This window comes from Camelus dromedarius, chromosome 9, assembly GCF_036321535.1.
Source record: "Camelus dromedarius isolate mCamDro1 chromosome 9, mCamDro1.pat, whole genome shotgun sequence".
Classification (NCBI taxonomy): Eukaryota; Metazoa; Chordata; class Mammalia; order Artiodactyla; family Camelidae; genus Camelus; species Camelus dromedarius.
Window position 1 is genome coordinate 75,550,613 of NC_087444.1, and position 6,609 is coordinate 75,557,221.

Genomic DNA, 6,609 nt, shown 5'->3' on the forward strand with positions numbered 1-6,609 from the left:
GGGGAATTTTGATCGTGGAAACTTGAATTTGGGGGTTTGTGGACCTGAGGCTCAAAGTCAGGCTAGATGTCACAGAAGGGAACAGCTTGGGGCTCAGGGTGACACGTATTTTCTGCATGGTTTCAAGCCATGTCTAGGGGCACGGAGAGTGGAGCAGAGCCAGCCCTTCCCTCCCCCACCCCCACCCACACTTTGGGGTTACAGAGTCATTAGCACAACATGCAGACAGAAGGGCCCTGATCGAACAGAAAAGGAAGTCTTCCCGTCACATCTCCAGAGAAGGAAGAGGCTGGGCTGAACAACCTCAGAGCCGAGAGCCTGCCCGGGAACGAAGCCAGCTACAGGGTTAACAGAATTCTTTTTAAAAAGGATTTTGGCAACACAACATTGTAAACTGACTATACTTCAATAAAAATATATTAAAATTTTTAAATTTTTTAATTAAAGAAAAATAAAAAAAGATTTTGGTGACACTGACCAAGCTCCAGAACCCTCTGTGCCTGAAGCCAGTGTACTTCAGAACTTTTTAAGCTACATGAGTCAACACATTGGTTATGTTTTCTCCATCAGGCCAACTTGAGGTGGAAAGATCTCGTGTGTGTCAAACACGACCTCATCCCAACCACCAGGCTCACACTTCCTTACCTACACAGCCTCTGAAGCTTCTGGGAACCTCCCCATGAAACTTGACTTCAGCTTCGCCATTCACAACACTTCCGTGGACTTCTGGGAAACACACCGACATATGTTGGTGGGTTTTTAGCAACTCCCTTTTTGATGCCTGTTAATACAAAGTGAAAATGACCAAAACCTGCTGTAGAAATAAACCAAGATCTATGTCTTAGTCAGTTCAGGCTGCCACACCGAAATACCAAAGATGATTGGGTCACTTGAACAAAAGGAAATTATTTATGACAGTTCTGGAGGCTGGAAAGTCCAAGATCAAGGTGCTGGCTGATTCAGTTCCCTGATGAAGGCTCATTTCCTGGCTTGCAGATGGCCACCTTCTCACTGTGTCTTCTAGGAACAGGGAGAGAGAGAGAACACTGGTCCTTCTTGTTATTATTCTAAGAACACTAATTTCATCATGGGGGCTCTACCCTCATGAACTCATCCAACCCTAATTACCTCCCAAAGGCCTTACCCCCAAATACCATCACATTATGAATTTGGGGGAGGACAAAAACATTCAACCAACCAAATGCAAACAAGCAGGGGCTACATGGAGCTTGCTGTGACAAGGGAGCTGGCCACCACCACTTATGTTTCATCAGAGACTCAAAGGCAGGCAGAAGCGTGGGAAAGGTTCCTAGAGGAAGAAAGAGAAGGCTTCAGGTGTGCTCTGCCTGGGGGCTGTCAGCCTGGGGAAGCTGGCGGTGGGCTGCGTGGATGTGGAGCATCCCACGTGATTGGTTGGGTTGTGTATCTGGCTTCCTCTGAGCCGTACTGAATTGGGAGCAGAGACAAAAACTAGGGGAGCTGTGAGTTATTATTCGAGTCCTGTCCTTCTGGGGCTGATTGATATAGGGGTTCTTGTTTGGTTTTCTGAATAGATTGCCAGAGGGACGTTCTGATGTGCTTCTAAGTCTGACTTGTCGATATCAAGCCAGCCTCCTGGGCTGGTTTCTGCAGACGGTAGGTTGGTTTTCTGGGCTTGATGCTGCAGAGTGTGGGTGAAAATTTTTACACATGGTCTGAGATCCTCTGTTTGTACATTCAGTCTCTCACAGTGTCATAGAACAATCTCCACATTCAGAGGAAAACCCACAAAAATCATCTCAGGGAGAGGATGTTTTTGAAAACAAATCAATTACCTTCTGGAATGTCTAAACAGAAGGCCTGGGACTAGTCTGGGGGTTGAGCTAAAAAAATAGGCTAAAATTTCTGTGCCTAATAGAATCATGTGAATTCTGAAATTGTGGCTTCGGGAAACAAAGACTGCATTGATCTCAGTGGAAGCGGAGGTCCACTGAGGGAGTGGGACCTGGTCTTCTGCCACAACAACTGAGGCGCCAGCAGCATGATGGCAAGAGAAATACAGCTGTTTTGAGGCTGCATGGGGTGGAGATGGACCATGGAGATTAATATCCTACTTAGGTTGCTTCCTATTTTGTGGGTTCATTCCCCGCTGCCATCCCCAAACATTTAATATGTTACATAATATACCACTGGATTAATAGTGCTGGGGAAGGCAAGAAAGTTTTTGTTCCCATACTAGGAGAAAGGACATGACCACAAATGACAATTAGGAAAATGTCATCACCTATAGAAACCCTCTCAAATATGCAGGGTTGGCAGTTCTGGATTTCGTATATTTTTCTGGCATGGGAACTTCAGATGTATTCTCCAAATATTAAAGTCATGGAGGGCTGCGAGATTTGGGGGACCTCTGTTTGTACCATGCATGATGCCAAAATCCCTGACAATATCAATCTGCACAGGACAATGTGGACATAATTGAGGGTGGAGCCAAGAACAAAGGCGTAACCACTGTCTGAGGTCGTGGGACAATGTCGTGAAGCTGAAGTATGAGGAGGAAATAGTGTAGGGCTCCAGCTAGCATGAGTGCCAACCCCAGGAAAGATAACAGCCATACATGAGCAGCAATGGGACAACCAGACTCCTGTGAAGATTTGGCTTCCCCTTGATTTGGCCTCCGGTGAGCAGGCTAGGTCTAGCTCGTACTTTGTGTTTTGTTTGGCTGAAACAGTTTGGAGATATTTTAACTGATAGAATATTCAGGTATTAGGCGATATCTCACAATAATGTGCGAGCCTTCTTGAAAAGATTGGAAGGCCTGGCATTCTTACAGAGCAGCAATCCGCTGGGGCCGAATGAGAACAGACCTTCTTTACTCAGCTGTACTCCCCACCAGGCGCTATCATCTCCCTCCACGAAAGCCAAATCCAGGTACCATTGGTCAGAACACTTGCCCATTTGTCTTCCTCACACTGGTCTGCTTCACTCATTTACCGTAACTGCCTTGTCTATGTAAGGATTTGATCTGAGAGGCCCTGAACCTATCAAAAAAAAAAAAAAAATCCCACAGGCTATAGGCGGTCTATAATTGGATTTAGCCAAGGTCAAGTAAGCCTTGAGAAAGAGAAAGAAACCAAAGTTCAAGCCCTCCCCCGCTGGATGTGGTGAACTTGGCATTTTAAACATATTTTAGAGGTTAAGCTTACGGAAACCATGTCACACGGTGTAGATGTGCAAGGCCCAGCCTCTAACAAAAGTATGCAAAAAAAAAAAAAAGAAAGAAAATTAAAATGACATAGTAAGAGACTTCTGATTTCAGCCCTGACATTCAAAATTCAAATGTCATTCTCATTATTACAATGAGAAAATAATTAACAAATTGGGAATCAATGACTTTTCTTGGACCCATCAGAGAACTTAGATCACAGAGCAAGCCACTACCCCAAAATCTACAGAGACTGGCAAATTCAGAAAGTTACAACCGAGATCTCTTTCTCTCTCCCCCTGAACTTTCTGCTCAATTTTACTGTGAGCCTAAAACTGCTGTAAAAAAAGAAAGTCTATTAAAACAACAACAACACTACTACTAGAGTCTGAAGAGACAAACCAAGTACAGAGCAAGGTTTTTGACATGACACAGATGTTGGAATCATCACACAGGGAATTTAAAATAGCCATGATTACTATGTTAAAAGTTCTAAAGGAAAAAGTAGGCAACATGCAAAAACAGACAGTGATGTAGCAGAGAGATGGAAGCTCTGAGATGGATTCAAAATGCAATACTAGAAATCAAAAACTCTGTAACAGAAATGAAGAATGTCTGGTCTGCCTGACCAACAGAAAGCGCCCTCCTTCTCTCCTGGACACTGAGGTGAGTCCAGGAGGGTAAAGCTCTCAGTGCTTAGGGTCTGGGCTCAGAGAAGTATTGACTTTTTTAAAATATTGAATATTCTAATTCATGAACATAATACATCTTTTATTTAGGGCTTCTTTAATTTGTCTCAGCAACATTTTCCAGTTTTCAGTGTAGAGGTCTTGAAACTATTTTGTTAGTCTTACTTTTAGAACTATTGGGGGGTGCTTTTTAAAAAGTATTGTACTTTTACTCTTAAAAAAAATGAGACAAATGAACTTATTTACAAAACAAAAACAGACTCACAAACACAGAAAACAAACTTGTGGTTACCGGGGGGAAAGGGAGGGGTGAAAAAGGAAAAGATATATGTATAACTGAATCATTATGCTGTACACCAGAAAGTAACACAACATTGTAAACTGCTCTACTTCAATTTTAAAAAATTAAATTATTGTACTTTTAATTTAATGTTCTGATTTTGCTAATATAAATATAGAAGTTATTTCTGTATGTTGATTTTAGATACAGCTACTCTGCTAAATTACATACTGATTCCAATAGTTCGCTTGTATATTTTGTATTTCCTTTGTGCACCACCCTGTCATTGGAAACAGTGTTGTTTCACTTCCTCCTTTCCAATCGCTATGCCCGTTATTCCTTTTCCTGCTGCACTCTAGTAATTTCGTTACAATATTGAGTTGAAGTGGTTGGACTAGACATCCTTGTCTTTTTCTTGACCTTAAGGGGAAAGTATTCAGTATTTCACTATTTAGTATAACTAGAAGCCCATGCTACAAAAGTGCGGTGAATCCAGGGCTACTACAAAAAAATTCTAGAGCATAGTTTGTATTTGGTTTATATACAGGTTTTAAAACCATTTTTAATTCATCCATCACAATTTAACATTTGGAAATATCTCATAGCAGTTTGTTTGGGTTTTTTTTTAATTCTAACAAAAAATGTGTTTTTTTTTTAAATGAAGTATAGTCTGTTTACAGTGTGTCGATTTCTGGTGTACAGCATAAGGCTGCAGTCATACATATATTCCTTTTCATATTCTTTTTCACTACAGGTTACTACAAGATATTGAATATAATTCCCTGTGCTATAGAAACTTGTTTATCTAACAGAGTGGGGGGTTGTTTTGGGGTTTTGTTTGTTTGTTTTAGAGGGTAATTAGGTTTGTTGGTTTCTTTGTTTGTTTGTTTAAGGAGGAGCTGAGACTTGTACCCAGGACCTCCCGCATGCTGAGCATGTGCTCTACCACTGAGCTATTTCCCTCCACCCCCCAACCCCCACAGCAATTTGAATGGCTGAGTTCTCCTGAAAATTTTTGAATGGCTGGCATTCCCATATGAGAGAAATCAGCTGCGTCTGAGCGGGAACTGCCGGGCTTTATTTTGCCACATTCTCCCACCACGTGCTATGTATGGTCTCCCCTGCACTGACGCCAAAGCTCAGGTACCATTTGTCAGTATACCTGCCCCGTTGTTTTCCTTACCCCAGGCCTCCTACACTTATTTTCTATACCTGCTTTTCCACTGTAGGGGCTTGATTTTATATTTCCTGGGAAAATAGATGCACTGCTCCACCAGACAAAAATTCCCACGGCCAGAGGTTTACGCTCTTAATTTCTCACGGGTGGATTTCCTCAAACTGAGGCCGGAAGACAATCAAAGTCCAAGCCCGCCCCCTGCTGGACAAGGCGCACTCAGCATGCTTGACTGGTAAATCAAGGAGAGACCCAAGGTCTCCAATTCCTTTCAACATATTTTGACAAATAATAAAATGGAAAAGAAATATAGCATGAAAAATTATAAAGAGCATTTTAATTGGTTAACTGTAGGAATCAAAAAATAGTAGGCCGTAGAAGCTTCCCACTTATTGGAAATTAAAGAAAATTTTCTTTTTGGATTTAAGCAATGATAAGACAACAAAATCAAAATGGAACTAGAAGATCAAGGGGAAATAATTAAGGAACAAATAATGACAATTAAAAATTAAAATAACTTGTTCACCATCCTATGTGCGGTTGAGTTTGGTCCTCGCCATGTCTTCTCACAAGACTTTCAGGATCAAGTGATTCCGGGCCAAGGAACCAAAGCAGAATTGTCCCATTCCCCAGTGGATTCGAATGAAAACTAGTGATAAAATCAGGTACAACTCCAAGAGAAGACATTGGAGAAGAACCCAGCTGGGGCTATAAGGAGCCGCACGTGAGGTGGCGCACATACGCTGTGTCAAGGTCACGGGCATCTTATCGTATCGCTCTGAAGACAGTGCTACTGTCTGAACAGCTGGATGCGTTTCGGGACATGATTTTTCTCTTCGTGTCAATATTTCTGCACTGTTGCTTTGGCTAAGCAATAAATATGTGAGATGTTTTGTTGGAAAAAAAATAAAATAGACTGAAGAGCATAAAATACAATACTCGGCATGCAGAAAATAAAAACCAGTGGTATAGAGTCCAGGGTTGAGATATTCAACCAGGATGCAGGGGAAAGAGCCAAGTGTGAAAATGAGGAGTGGGAAGAGGGTAGCTCTGGGAAAACCTAATTACTTACAGAATCCTTTGTTCAATTCATTACTAATAAATTCTGGTTTTTTAAGTGAAAAAAAAGTGAATGAAGGGCCACAAATAGCCAAGTATCCTTCTTTGTTATGGGTGAGTTGTATTCCATTACATAATGCTTGCTGCATCTCCGTTATCTATGCAACGATTGATGTGCATTTAGGCTGATTCCATATCTTGGCAACTATAAATAATGTTGCTG

General features: G+C 41.7%; 1 pseudogene; it reads left to right on the top strand.

Moving 5' to 3' along the window:
• Positions 1-5,885: 5,885 nt before the first annotated feature.
• Positions 5,886-6,045, top strand: LOC105106075 (large ribosomal subunit protein eL39-like; annotated as a pseudogene).
• Positions 6,046-6,609: the final 564 nt, after the last annotated feature.